Source organism: Trichosurus vulpecula, chromosome 3 (assembly GCF_011100635.1).
Source record: "Trichosurus vulpecula isolate mTriVul1 chromosome 3, mTriVul1.pri, whole genome shotgun sequence".
Lineage (NCBI taxonomy): Eukaryota > Metazoa > Chordata > Mammalia > Diprotodontia > Phalangeridae > Trichosurus > Trichosurus vulpecula.
Genome location: NC_050575.1, coordinates 66,340,004 through 66,356,292, shown reverse-complemented (window position 1 = coordinate 66,356,292; position 16,289 = coordinate 66,340,004).

The following is a 16,289-nucleotide window of genomic DNA, read 5'->3' as shown; positions in this document are numbered from 1 at the left end:
CACAAGGTGCTCCAAAATATTGGTACAGTTTTAAACTTTAATAGTTCAAAACTGCACTAAGACTTTTGAAAAAACATATTTTGGAACAAGGTTGGTCCAAATCCTTGAATTTAGCAAAGAAATCCCTGAAGCCAAAAGAGCCTTGGAGAATCACACATTCTCGAACTTTTCTGACATTTGACCTCCAAATCTGTACATTCTGTCCATGCTGGTTTATAAAAGACTAAATACTAATTGAGAGAACACGTGCTTATATTTATTCTGCACACAAGGTTTTCACTGCCACTTCCTCAATCCAAATCTTTAAATACCCAGGTCAAACCCCACTTCTTTTCTAGTCTTGCCTGGTTCTCCAACCTGAAGTGACTTCTCCATCTTCTCTATTCCTGTAGCAATTAACTTCTGTACAATTCATTTGGTAAATAATAACATGTTGCCATGCAACATGTCTTTATAGCTTCCTTGAACTATTCAAAAGTTTTATTGTTAATTAATTTTTCATATATTTACGTCTGGTCTCACCAGCTAAATTATAAATTCCAAGAGCCATTCTTTATCCTGTTCTGTAGCCATCCTCATGTAGACCAAGGTCATTAAAACAGAAGATGTTCATAGATGAATTGATCAATATCAGTAAGATATCCAGTGTTTCACTGGAAAAAAGAATATTTTAAAGTAGAAAAGATACTCTCTAATAGTCTATAATGTGAGTGTTCCCTTCAATGATTCAGATTATAAGCTATCTGTACCTGCCAATTCTGTATGATTGTCCTTTATATCTTTATGTCCTATCAGTTTACCACAAGGGGCAGACCCATTGTGTTAAGTCATTCCTTGAGTTCTTTTTAAACTTATGATATTACTAGAATGATATAAGCATTTTCCATCTCTTACCCCTTGCTCTCATAATGTGATCGTTGTATCTTCTTTTTGAATCATATATATATTTAATGACATCCTTTATGCCACTTTCCCTATATAGTCACTTCTTGGTGAAATCTACTCATGCCTGCCATGCACCTTTTTACTGCCCTTCAGGTGATCATCAGTTTTGACTCTTTCATCTCTGTTTCATGACAAAGACATACCATATCACCAGAAAAATGTTAGGATCAAAATAGCTTTGGTATGAAGGAGAACCCTGGTCATTAAAGTAGCTTCATTTTCTCAAAGGTAATCCAGATAACTGTCTTCATCTTAGCCATTTCTGGTCCCAACTCCTTGTTCATTGCAATTTCTATACCAAGATACACTCACTGATGGATGAGATGTATAGTTTGTCCATTCTACCATATATCGTAATATACACAGTAGGAATTCTTCATCCACATACTTTAAGAAGTAGCATGAAGTACTAAAGTACTGAAAAGTACTATATCCCCAAAAGTACTATGTCCCCATTAAGTTATTAAAACTAGTAAAGTTTTAAAAGCTACTAAATAAAGGTCTTTGAGTTACTAAAACTTTTTAAAATTTTGATAGCTTAAATGCACCAACATTTTTGGGACACACTGTATGTAAATGTTTAAATTTAAGCAGGGGATCAATACATAGTGGAAACAAAATTCAAGAACTCGCCATAGTAGGTTGTAATTCAAATGGTGACTGAATACAAATGGTTGGAACAATCATGATTGCCCAGGCTCATGGAATTCCCAGAATAAGCCTGAATCAGACAGAAATGCTCAGAGACAAGGGTCTCAAGATATAGGCTCTCTCATTGTAAAACATTGATGTTGACACCAGGGTTCAATGCTATTTCATAGAGGAAGCTACAAGAGAGAGAGCTAGGCCTGCAGGCTGAAAAGAAAAAAAAAGAAAAGGTAAGAAAAAAGAATACATATAATTCTATGGATTTTAAAAATTAAAAAAAAGTCTGTGAAGCCAGGCTTTCTTTGGGAAAGCCTGACTTCTCAGGATTCCCAGCTTTAGGAGTAATATTTCTATTTATTCAAAGAGGAAAATTGAACCCCATGTCCAGAAAAGGACTATCAGCCTCTATTCTCAAACCAAATACATATGTATTGACATTTGTGGGTGATATGTAACTGTATTTAAATTCCCAAGACCAAAAGCTTCAAGATTGTGAATAGACTCATTTCAGCCATTTGATCAAACTGTATGAGCTTTCCTTCTTGGGTATTCTCAGAGGCAGGCCAAGCTTGGACGTGCAGAAAATGTAAATGGCTCTTTTTAATGTGATAACAGCTCCAGCAGATTCCATACCCAGAAATCAGCTCTGGATTATTCTTGGAAGCTCCCAGTAAGGCATTTTTGCTCTTACTTTATGCCAAGAAGGATAAATTCCAGGGAGCAGGTCAATAGGAAGCAGTATTTGGTGGCCAGAAAAAGCTACATAAGCATTATATATCTCTAGGCACATGGGCTGATGCACTTGGGGTCTCAGACTGGATAGCCTGGTGTACTTAATGCGTACACAAAAGACAGCAATCACAGCGGTTGCTGATCCATTGCTTATCTCTTTGTAGTCTTCAGAGGAAAATACCTGTGATTAACTACGGCTTGCCAGCTGTTGCGGACTTGGTGACTAAGGAAGGTGAAGAGCATCAAGCCAGCCCCAGATACCAGGTGTCCCTCAGTGAGCCCTGAAGGGCACACACAAAGACTCCTGCCCATGGCAGGTACTCTGAGAACCAAAATCTCAAGAGATAATGTCTCTACTTTGCCCAGCCCACTGACCTAGAGAATGATCTTGCATGATAACAATAATAATAACATTGTTGTGTTTGTCCTTCATTTTTGAAGAGGACCATGGCATCAGGGAAATGATGACACAACTTGCAGTTGACTTTGATCTGAGTGAGGGAGGGCTGTGCAAGGTCACCAGCCTTGCTTTCTCCTCTAGAGCCATCTGGGTCCAGTGACCAGAGATATTCATCAGGATGACTGGAGAAGACCCAGGATGCAATGGGATACCCTGGCCCTTTTAGGGGAAGGCCTTTTCATGTACTCACTTAGACTGAGGTAAAGCCCATTCAGTGAATAGGCCTCTTGAAGGAGTGAGTTGAGAGATGGTCCCTTTAATTATAAAAAAGAAAAAGAAATTGAGCTAGGAGGGGAAGATGCTCAGGGTTGCTGTTCCAAAGAGAAACAGTTACCATTGACATTCACTCTAAGCCAGGAGGGCCCAATACAGCCAGTAAGTGGAGTCTGGGCAGGGATCTGTTGTGGTCCAATCTCAACTGCAAGTCATGTCATTATTTCACTATGTCATGGTCCTCTTCAAAAATGAAGGACAAACACAACCTGTCAATAGACCGAGCTGCCTGAAAGGGGACCCAGCTAGCTGTGTAACTCAGCTCGTCCTTCTCCCTCTCCCTCTCCCTCTCCTTCTCCCTCTCCCTCTCCTTCTCTTTTTCCCTCTCCCTCTTCCTCTCCCTTTCCCTCTTCCTTTTCCTCTCCCTTCTCCTCTCCAAAGGAAGGTAAATTTTGATGGCCAGAAACTGCCAACTTAACTTGGGGTTTACTGGCTCCTTCCTTCCTTCCTTCCTTCCTTCCTTCCTTCCTTCCTTCTTTCCTTCCCTCCCTTCCTCCCTTCCTTCCTCCCTCCCTTCCTTCCTTCCTTCCTTCCTTCCTTCCTTCCTTCCTTCCTTCCTTCCTTCCTTTCTCAAAACCTTAAACCCAGTTCACTCTGAATAACATTAATTATAATCAGGATAACAGTAATGCTGATGTTTATGGCAACAACAGCCGGGAGCTCAGAGTGTACAGAGAACTATCCAGAGGAGATGAGTTCCAGTGTAACCTCTTTTACCTACTGCCTTTTGACAAGTCCCAGGCAACTTTCTAAGATTATAAATATCAGAGAAAATGAATTTCCTTGTAGGTAATTTCCCTAAAGTAAAGAAATTATAGTCTAGTTCCCATTCACCCACCCCAAAGCTCAAATTTCTATAGAGCTTTAAATGTTTGCAAAAATGCATTCCTTTTAATAACTCTGTGAAGTAGAATACTAGTATTATTGATGCTATTTTACAGTGGAGAAAAAATGAAGTTAATGAAGGTTAAATTACTTGCTTAGGGTCACATAACTAGTAAGTGTGGAAACTGTAAAACAGCCCCAGGTCTTCTGACTCCAAGTCCCGTACTCTTAACCAGGAATGTAAGGAAAGTGATTTAGAGAGAAAATTTAGCTCCAAAAAAAGCAATTAGAAGGATAGAAAAATCAAGAATAATCTGATATTTACTCTAGTTTTGGAGAGAGCAAATTTCAAAAAACTGGAATAGGTAGAAACTCAGACTAAAATTTTGCAGGGAAGACAGTCCCGGAGGCATAGGAAGCTCTCAAAAAATGAAATTCTGAAGACCCAAAGAGATACAATTCCTAAGAGGTAGGGGGAAAAATGACAAACAGTGTAAAGGTGCAGGAAATTCACCAACCTACTTGAATTTTAAAAGAATTAAACAGGAGCCCCTAAAAAGTCCTTTCCTTCCACTATCTACTTTTTACTGCCTTGTCCAGATGTGTAGTGCTGTGGCCACTAGTGGCCTGATCTCACTGCTGATTCACATGGAAGCTTTGACCTGCTCGGTTTCTGACCTGGATCAGTTATCCCCCCTGTAGAGATCCTGGTGGCCCCCTACTTTTTCTCATATTGGGGAGTATGGAATGTTCAGGGAGGACTAGTACCTCTGGTGTGAGGGCTTGCTGAGCCCTTTTCTGGGCTATTCATCCATTTTTGTTGTCCTCCTTCACCCCACCCTCTCCTGTGGCTCCAAGAAGCTATATTATGCACAGTGGCCACCCCCAGGTAAAACCACCTTAGCAGACAGGCTAAGCCAGGTTGAGGGTGTCTGACAGGCCTCAAACCCATCAGTGAGTTAGAGAATGTCTACCCCATCATGTGAAGACTTCTCCTGGGGGCTGGGGGTGGAGGGAAGGGGGAAATAGACAGATGAGAACAATTTGTTCCAATGGTCATGAAGACATGTGTAGTGACATTCCTACAAAGATAGGAATAGGTTAAAATGGTGAGAAATGCATGCAGAAATATGGGTCAGGAATAAAGAATGAAAGAAGTTAAATATTTGCAGACTACAGCGAATTCATACCTCTATTCAGCATGAATAATTACTTCAAGAAAATTATCAATGGATGTGGCAAACACTGAAAAACATCACCAGAAAGGAAATTGATTATATTTCAATGACAGGAAATGACTCATTAGTAGTGTGGGGATAATTCTTGAATCAGCTATCTGGTTAAAGTCAGATCAGAGACTAATTTGAACAAAGAACAAAGTTAGCAAAAAGACAGGCTGAAAATAAAAAGGAGAAAAGGATATTAATGCAGTTAAATGTTATCTTGACCTATTTAAGTACGTTATTGATGAAACACAGGCTATGGATAGAAGAAAGGACATAGACACCAACTACAATGCTATCCTGCATTATGAACCAATGTAAATCAATCAAAAAGAACTGGACCTATAGTCAGGAGGAATGGAGTTTAAATCTCACTCCAAGCAGTTTTTAGCTCTATCACCCTGGGCAAATCACTCAATCTTTCTGTGCCTCAGTTTCCCCATCTGCCAAATGGAAGGGGGTATACATTTGATAGCTATCAATGTCTTTTAAAATTCTATGGTAAAAGAACAGCATGTGCCAACATCTATCATGGGGACTGGCTATGCAATAAGTGAAAGGAAAATAGGGAAAGTGGGGCATGGAAATAAAGGGAGGTTAGGATTCTTTAGGAAAAGCAAGTTCACTTGTCTCTATTTACTCAATATGTAATAATAACATGGTAGCGGATAAAGTAATAGGCAGGTAGGTGGCACAGTAGATAGAGTGGTGGGCTTGAAGTCAGGAATACTCATCTTCTAAAGTTCAAATCCAGCCACAGACACTTACTAGCTGTGTGGGTCTAAGCAAGCCACTTAACGGTTTGCCTCAGTTTCCTCATCTGTAAAATGAACTAGAGAGGGAAATGGAAAACTAACCCCGTATCTTTGCCTAGAAACCACCAAATGGGGTCGTGAAGAGTTGGACACAACTGAAATGACCAAACAGCAACAACAAAACGGAACACCTTTGAGAATAAACAAAATTATATTTTCCAGCTATTTCATTCTATTCTACTTCTACTTTTTTACTTTAACAAATGAAATGAAAGAAACCATATATGGGGAGGCAGGAATGAATTCAGTTGCTTGTCAGAGAAATCAAATGAGCATAATTTTATATTATATAGATTTATTGTTGATGTCTATATATGTTAAATATAGTCATATATTTATGGTATATACTTTATAAATATCTATGTTTTGTATGTGTGTGCATATTCACACTTGTATCTCTAAAGAAATTGGCAGACCATGAGATACAAATGAGAAGAGTAATAGCTGACATTTACATAACACTTTACAGTTATAAAGTGAACACATTATAAATATTATTTCATTTGATACTTACAAAAAATGGCATGATGTGGGTAGCACAAATGTTTTATTTTTTGGCTCAAACCTGTGATTTCATCAATGTGTGGAACTCTCTATGTATAAATTCCCTTCACCGATACAGATTAGCAAGTCACCCAAAATTTATAATCTTACAGTTGTCTGGAAGCACTGGAAGATTGAAGACCTTGCCATCAGGCAAATCTTGAACCCTGATTTTCCTGATTTCAAGGCCAGTTTTCTATCCACCTTGCCATGCTGCCTGTCAGAGCAAATAATACTAATATTTTAAAGGTAGAAAGATAGAATCAAATAGTTTTAATGATAAACTCATAGTTACAAAATTAGTGAGTGGCAAAACTGGGATGTGAACCCCTATCACTCAGACTTCAAAATGAATATTCTTCCCTTTATTCTCTCCTGACTCAGTAAGATTGACTGTCCTGGCCTAGTGACAGACTGTATGCCTTTCATCCCATACCCAGCCTGGATAAATTGAAAGAGGTTCATCACCAGATTGGTCTCAGGGTGATAAACTTTTCGGCTGTAGCAGCTTTAGAAGACTGTCTAGGAATTCACAGACAGATTGCAAAACCCTGTTACTGGAGGGAGGACTCATGCTGGCAAAATCACAGATTCTTGAAATATTGAAGTGAGAGCTTGAGAATATAAAAAAGATATTCCCCCTTGGGGAAGATTTAATGTATGTGTGTGTGTGTGTGTGTGTGTGTGTGTGTGTGTGTGCTTGTGTGTGTGTGTGTGTGTGTGACAGAGAGAGAGAGAGAGAGAGAGAGAGAGAAAGACTAGAAGAGAGCATAGGAGGTTCCATTTCTTCTTAAATCATAATGCTTTATCTATCCATGCATTCGTCTACCTATCAGCTATCTGTGTTCATTCATTCATTGATTTAACATATTTTAATAGCAACACATTTCCCTGTTGAGGATAATTTTTTTCATTATGCAATTAATATATTTTATTATGTAGTACTTGTAGAAAAATTAACTTGAAGATATAAAAAACTGTTGAAAATTACTTAATTTGGTGAATTACATTGACTCAGATATTTATTAAATACTCTAATTTCCCAGAGAACTGATTTCTCTTACAATCTTCAATTGTTTTAGAAAGACTTTTTTTTTTCTTTTTGTTACTAAGTTGAAGAAGGCCAACCATTCTTGACATCAATAAAAAACATCCTTTATTTACCTCCATATGTCCAGGATCTGCCATAGCCCCTCCATGTGTTAGAGGAGGGTTGCATAAGTGCCTGTGACTGAATAATTTCTCATTCAGCCACCAAACTTTTGGTGAAAAACTTGGAATTTAGGTTGGTCTTTAGATGACAGACACTCAGAGTGGCACTGACTCCATTCTGAAAACCTTTCTAGAACATGGTAGGACTTGTTAGAACTCACTCACTAATATCCTAGGGTCCTTTCAATAAGATGAGTGCTGAAGTCCTACCCTTCCTACAGACAAAATGAAAATGAAGAAACATGAAGGAATTTTTTTGGATGCTATTGTGGTTGTGTTTGTCCTTTGTTTTCAAAGAGGACCATGACATCAGGGAAATGATGACATGACTTGTAGTTGACTTTGATTTGAGCGAGGGAGGGCTGTGCAAGGTCACCAACCTCACTTTCTCCTCCAGAGCCATCTGGATCCAGTGACCAGATATTCATCAGGACTACTAGAGATGGCCCAGGTTGGAATGGGAGACCCTGGCCCTTTTAGGCTTAGGTCTTTTCAGGTTCTCACTTTGAGTGAGGTAACTCCCATTCAGTGAAAAGGCCTCTTTAAATCTAAAGTACTGAGAGCAAAAGCATTTTTGTTTTTGTTTATGTCTCTGTTTCTTAAGACATATGATACATGGCCTCTTCAATGAGCATAGAGCTTGGGTTTCCAAGCTTTGTTCCCCACATCAAAATAGTCTCTAAACCCTAAAACTGACAACCTGAAAATCAACCTACCCTTCCCCTCAAATATTTTGACTAGTTGGGAATGATGCACATCCTGAAAGCATCCAGAACATGAGGTGGTCAGGGTAGACTAAGTTTAATTGATCATCCTTGATGCTTACAGCTGATTATTTTGCAAAGAAAAGAAGACAATTTACTGATTAGGCAGAAGACTAATAAAACAGACTTTTAAATCTGGCCCTATAAGAACAGTTTTGAAGATAATAAAAAACATTTTATGAGTTTTTTCTTCTGTTTTGTTTCTCTCTTAGGGCAAGAGGAAAACCAAAAGAAGGCATAGGGTGGAGTGAACAATGACAGATAACAGAAAGGACACAGAACCAATACTTTACTCTTGTTTAGCTTCTCCTCTCCCCATTCCTGGAAGAACACCATCACACTGGAAAGGATGAATCAACATGGGTTAAGAGAGAAATAAAGCAAAATGTAAGAGAGAAGACAATGAGAGCACATTGTTTACCTCAATAAGTCACCAGGCCTGGATAGATTGAATTTCAGGACCCTGAAAGAACTTACAGATGAAATTACTGGTAGTTGAAAAATCATGGAGTCTTGCAGTAGTGAAAATGAGCAAATGGACTTCAAATTTTCATAAAGAGGAACAAGGCAGATTCTTGAAACTACAGACTGATGAGACGCACTTTGATTCCTGACAAAATTAGAAGACATTTGTAAAGGAAGCCATTCAAAAGTAAGAGAAGCTTTTTGGAAAGTAATGAGTTACCCTAATCACTCATAATCATCAATCCAAGCCTAGAAAACCATTTATCATAGATGGTGTGTGTGTGTGTGTGTGTGTGTGTGTGTGTGTTGGGAGGAATTCTGGGGCACCCAAATGAGGATTTGTTTAATTCAACAAACATTTATTAACTATGATGGACAAGGAACTGTTCTAGGTACAAATATATGATATAGGACATGTTCTCAAGACACAAACTAACTGAGATATAGGAAAGTATGTATGTAAATAGAGATACATATAAAGGAGTAGTTGTGGTAAAGAGCTTTGAAAAAGTTGAGTCAGGAGAGTTCACTTTCACTCCAGATAGTCAGTGAAGGCCTCATGAAGAAGATACCTGAATTCAATTTTGAAGAAACAGTAGGATTTCAATATAGACAGAAATTAAGTGGCAAAGAGGAGTCTGCTGGCAAAATGAGTCTCAGGAAGAAGAAATTGGATGATTCATTGGGGTGCAAAGAAGAGCTTTCATGCAAAGTTGGATAGAATGTAGAGATTAGGTAAAGGTGCAAAAGTAGATTGGAATCATGTGGCAGAGTATCAGCATTATGAGCTTATATTTTATTCAGTAGATAATGGGAAACTACCAAAGGTTTTTGAGTAGAGGGCCAACAGGATAAAAACAATATATTAGGGATATTATTTGGGTGAAGATTTGTAGCAATGGGGGTGGAGGGGAAGGGAAAGAATTGATATGTCAACTGACCAGATGTATGGTGTAAAGAGAAAGGGAGAAGTTAAAGGTAATTTCCATGTTCTAGGCCTGGACAGCTGGGAGAATGGAAGTGTTAGCTACAGAAACAGAGAAGTTAGGAGGATGGTCAGGTACCTTCTAGCTGTGAGATGTATCATTTCATAATATCAAATGACTTATTGAGGAAAAAAATATCATAACTTTCATATACAACTACCAAATAAGCATTTTCAAGGTATTTCAGAAAAAGAATCAGGTAGCCTTTCTAGGAGTTAGAGCACCTAGATTTTAGACTTGACTCTGTTGGAATTAATTATGTGGCCTTCCCTTTACCTTCTCCTCTAGCCCTGGGCCACTTAGACCTCATCTGGACCAGGCGGGAAGCAGAAAAACTAGTCAATATCTAGTATATCCTCATTTTGCCCATCCTCCCCACCCTGGGGAGTTTTGACCTATTTTGTGCACCTTGAATTTTCCCATTGCTTGGATGAAATGAAAGTCACCAAGTTTATTCCTTGGTGAGATGGAAGACATCCAGAACTTACCATTTTCCATATCACTATGGCCTCTAGACACTTGGGAACTATAGCTGGCCTACTGATGCAAATTAGGGATGATTGGGTCTTGCCTTCCGCTGCGCTTTTAGTACTTAGTACTAGGTGCTTAGTACTTCTGGATGCTTATTCTACTTCCATTCCCAGCACTTGGCACATATTAGATGAAAAATAAATCCTTTTTCATTCATTCTTTGATGGTGATTGGATCTCTGATTTCATTGGCATAAGGAATACCTGAAGAGGAAGCTACCTCCATTATTTGAGGTTGGTACCCTCTCTGCAACATAACATCTTAGATTCCTGGGACAGTGAGACATTTTGTGACTTACCCAGGATTACACAATCATTATGTGCCAGAAGTAAGGTTTTAATTCAGGTCTTCTTGGCACCATGGCTAGTTTCCTATCTACTATGCCATGATGACTTTCTCAAAATCACCTAGACAGATAAAATTGAGAGATCTGAGTTGTGAGGTAATTTAGAACACTTCTACCATGCTCAGGCAAGATTTATCCTCTATGATACAAGATGGCCAGTAACAGAGAACTCATTGCCTCCCAAGACAATCCATTCAGTTTTGGGGTAGTTTTTCCTCACAAGGAATGGGAATCTGACTCTGAGCAACATCCACCTACTATTTCAAGTTCTGCTCTTTGAGCCCTACAGAAAAAGTCTAATCTCCTTTCCATGAGACAGCATTTCGAATGTATTAGACAGATACCATGTCACCTCTAAATATTCTCTTCTTCAGGCTAAACACCCCCAGTTCCTTTAGATGATCTTCACAACCCTTTCCCCTTGAGATCTAAATTTTTTCTTCTATAAAATAAGAATATTAGGTTTGATAATATCTGAACTAAGTATCTTATAATTTATTTATCAAAAATAAATGTCAGGTCATTAATCATTTTTATAAAAATATTTTCCAGTCTTAGATCTTTGGCCAATAGAATTTTCTTCACCTAGAAAACTACCTTACTACAGGTGAATGGGGTTTTGTGAAGTTATTTTCTGTGTCATTGGGGAAAAAAAAAACATTGCTGGCATAGCCCCATCAATTATTATCATGAGTTATCAGAACCCCTTATAAAAGCAGCTGCTCAAAACCATTTTATCAAAACTCCAATCACCATCACCATGTTGGCTATGTAGGAAAAACTGAGGAGGTAAAATTCATTTTCTAAGACACTCCTATTCCATTACTCCGGTCTCTTTGGGTTTCTAGGCCAGTGACTTAATTTCCTACCTTTCTCTCACTTTTGAGAAGCAGCAGGCTATAATCAAAAGAGTGTTGGTCTTGAAGTCCTGAGACACCTGGCTCTGAATAAATAAAGTGATTTGACCATGTTGATGTTGTTATTCAGTAGTTTTAGTCATATTTGACTTTTTGTGACCCCATTTAAGGTTTTCTTAGTAAAGATATTGTAGTGTTTTATCATTTCCTTCTCCAGAGCATCCCCATTTTACAGATGAGGAACTGAGGCAACTAGGAATTAAATGTCTTGCCTGAGATCACACAACTAGCAAGTGTCTGACACCAGATTTAAACTTTTATCTTCCTGACTCCAGGCCCCATGCTGTATCTGCTATACCAGCTAGCTGCCCCAATTTGATCACAGGTAAGCCTAATTAACATGAAAAATAATGCTTCTTTAATGTTTATGAAGCATTTTGCATATGTTAATCTCATTATCCTCAGCAAGGCACTTAAGGACAAGATGAGATCATTTTATAAGATACTTGGCAAACCCAAAAGTGCTTTCTAAATGCTGGATATTATTATCCTCAAAACAAACCTGGAAAGTAGTTGCTGTCATTATTCCCATCTTAGAGAAGAGAAAATTGAGGAAAATGGTGAAAAAGTCCAGGGTCTTACAGCTAGTAAGTGTGTAAGGCAGGACTGACCTCTTGTCTTCCTTATTCCAAGTCTAGCACTCTATCCACTGTGTCACTAGCTGCCTTTCCCAACCTCAGTTTCTTCACCTACAAAATGAGGGTAAGAACTCCTGCAGCCCCTGTATCACAAGGCTGTAACAATAATTCAGTATGGTCCTAGGATCACTGATTTAGAACTGGAAGGGAGCTTAGACGCCAACACCCTCATTTTACAGATGAGGAAATAGGCTGAGAAAGCATTCATGACTTATCCAAGGTCATCCATGCAAGTTTATCCAAGATAGCAGACTTAGGAATCAAACTAAGGTCTCCTAATTCCAAATCCAGCGTTCTTTCCCCTGCTTCCTACTGCCACTCACAATGTATGCAAAGTGCATTACAAACCTTAAAATGCTACTTGCATATTAGCTAGAACAATAATTATACTTTCCTTTCCCTCATCCATTAACACCCATTCTTTCAAATCCACAAATATTTATTGAGCAGCCAATATGTTCCATGCGTGTACCACAGGGGAGCACAGAGTCATAGTCTTAGTCCTGAAAGATTTTTCAAAGGGGTTGGAGATACAGGACATGAAGCAGATTATGACGGATAAAATAAAGCGCTATAAGGAAATGAACTTAATCCTGTAGTCATACCTTTGGGCTGCTTATAGCACCCTCATCTTTTCCTTCCTAGCTTATGTTATCCTTTAATTAAGTTGCCTTGAGGATCATACATCCAAATAATCTTCATCCTTCAAGACCCAAGAGAAAGGCTCCCATTCCCATAAATTCCCGATCATCCCAAGCAGAAGCCATCTCTCCCTCTTCTGAGCTCCTGTATTGATGGTCTCAAGCTAAAACAGCTGGCTGGCTAGAAGTTCACATAGTATTCTTCCATTTTTCTGACTCTCATCAAAACTTAGGATCATAGATTCAGAAATGAAGAGGTCGCTGAGTCCAACTCTTTTTGTTTATAGATGAAGAAACCAAGGTCCATAGAGGTTAAAAAATTAGTTTAGGTTCACAAATCTGGTACATATCTAAGATAAGATTTAAGTTCAGGTTTTTCTTACTTCATTCTCCTCCTAGCACTTTTCATTATTTCCTCAGTACTTCAAAATCCTTAATGCCTGGGACCTCCTTACCCTGGAATATTCTACTACCACGTTGGTGCATTCACTATGGAATACCCCTTTGCACGGCCTGCCCTGTTCTCCCATTAGTTAGCTTTTCCTGGCACCAACATTTCGTGGAGAGCCTGAAGATGCCCTGACTTATTTTCTTCTCCTAGTCCTGTTTTGGAATTCTTCTAGACTTCAGAACCATGATCTTACTCTGGGTGGATACCCTCTCCATCCCACTTTTGTGCTCCCTTTTTTGTATTGCCTACCTCTACTAGACCTGGAGTCAGGAAGACTCATCTTCATGAGTTCAAAACTGGTCTTGGATACTTACTAGCTGCGTGACCTTGGGCAAGTCAACAAACCCTGTTCACCTCAGTTTCCCTATCTGTAAAATGAGATGGAGAATAAAATGGCAAACCTATGCCAGTATCTTTGTCACAAAAACAAAATCCCAATTAGGGTCATGAAGAGTCAAATATAACTGAAACGAGGGAACAACAAAGATGACCACAACGCCCCTATTAGAATGTAAGCTACTTGAGGTCAGAGATTGCCTTTCCATTTCCTTGTATTTGTAGTCCTCAATACTTAGTATAGTCTCTGCCACATAATAAGTGCCTAATAAATTATTGTTTCTTTCTTAGCCCAGTGCTCAAACCCCTAAACCATTATCTTCTCCTTGTTTCTCTTCCCAAGTGTGCCGATGACTGGGCCCAGAGACTTATAAATATTTTAGCTCAGGAGGACAATAAAAAGCAAGGATATATAATGAAATCACTCATGCATTCAAACAAGCACGTACAAAGAAATGCACTGGATGACAGAGATGAAATGACAAAATAAGACAGTCCCTCACTGCCTCTGCTCCGGGACCTTATTTGGAAATGGATTGAATCTGTCACTCAGGTACCTTGTAGTTCTATTAAAAATTTTTTTACATTTGAATACAGACTTACACACATATATTTTAATGGGGGTTTTCACAGGCCGATTCTTAAAACAAAGGCTAGCTTTAAGACCATGGGAAGCCAGTGAACAAAGATATTTTTGAGCACGTGGCATTCAAGACACTCTCAAATCACTCTTCAGTTGGGAATACCATTTCTATTTATGTACAAGTCTGGCCTTGATGACCAGGAAGAATCATTATTTGCAGGCCTAAATACCCACCAAAGAGTTCCAAGGCAATACCTTTAGCAACTCATCTAAACCTTACCTTCTTCTAGCTTCATTATAGTTTCCCTCCCTTTGCCTGATAGAAGGGTGCAGGGAGCATTACTTACAGGATCAATTAACATGCTTAGCTTGAATGCAATAATGCATGCTTTAACTCAAATTTGCCAAGCACCAAAGATCCATAACAATGAAATCATTTCTGGCAGCTCTAGGGAGTCTCTGCAATGTAAAAGGAACCCTACTGACTCACTCAGAGGCTCATCAGAAATAGGTGAAAATGCAAATTTTTGCAGTGGAATAGAATATTTCTGGGGGGATGTATATATATATATATATATATATATATATTAAATACCCATACTGCAGGATTGATAGGGAAAATACAATTGATCTATCTGCAGTAACATTCAGAACGAGAATAATACACATCATTCAAAAGATTTTTTAAACTGAATAATGATATATTGAAGAATTCAAAAGAAATCATGCATCAAAGGAATGTCATGTCATTGGTAGCAGTGAAGTTGAGATCAAATATTCCAGCTAGTCACAACTATTTTCCATTGGTGGTTTGGGGCAAAGGGGGACCCATGGGGGGAAGAAGGGAAATATAGTCTTAATGGTCAATTTGGAAGTTTTGTTTATTTGAGACTTTTTTTCTTTCTTATCCTACAGAGAGTATAACCTAAATCTCTATCCATTTATAAGGCTAGAAGGTATTATAATAATAACTAATAATGATAACAGCAGTAGTAATTACAATGACAAAGATGATGAATATAATAATCTTTCCATTTAAGTTGGTATACATAAGTTGGAGAGCTACTGTGTGCATGGACAATGGACCCAGAGTTGATAAGGAAGAGAAAAAAATATAGTATTTTTTTTCAAAAATTTTTTTCTTTATTTAAACATTTCCGCCCCCCTGCTTCCTACCCCTGCCGTAACAATTGAAAAGACAAGAAATGTGATATCAATTATAATGTGAAATCATGCAAAACATATTTCCATATTAGATATGTTTCAAAAAAAAGTAAGAAAATAAAGTGAAAAAATTATATTTCAATCTTCATTCTGACTGCATTATTTCTCTCTTTGGAGGCAGATAGCATTTTTCATCATAAATCCTTCATAATTGTCTTGGATCATTGAATGGATCAGAAGAGCCAAAGTTACTTGCCGTTGATCTTTGTACAATTTTGCTGTTACTGTGTACAATGGTCTCCTGGTTCTTTCACTTGTTATAGCACAATAGTGTTCCATCACAATCACATACCTCAATGTGTTTAGCCATTCCTCGATTGATGGGCACCTCCTCAATTTCCAATTCTCTGCCACCACAAAAAGAACTGCTATAAATATTTTTGTCCAGATAGGTCCTTCTCCTTTTTCTTTGATCTTTTTGGCATACAGATGTAGCATTGGTTTGGCTTGATCTAAGGGTATGTGCACTTTTATAGCCCTTTGGGTTCAATTCCTAATTGTTCTTCAAAATGATTAGACCAGTTCGCAACTCCACCAACAGTGTATTAGTGGCCCAATTTTTCCACATTTCTTCCAACATTTGTACCTTTCCTGTTCTGTAATGTTAGCCAATCTGACAGGTGTGAAGTGGTACCTCAGAGTTGTTTTAATTTGCATTTCTCTAATCAATAGTGATTTAGAGCATTTTTTTCATATGACTATAGATAGTTTTGATTTATTCTTCTGAAAAC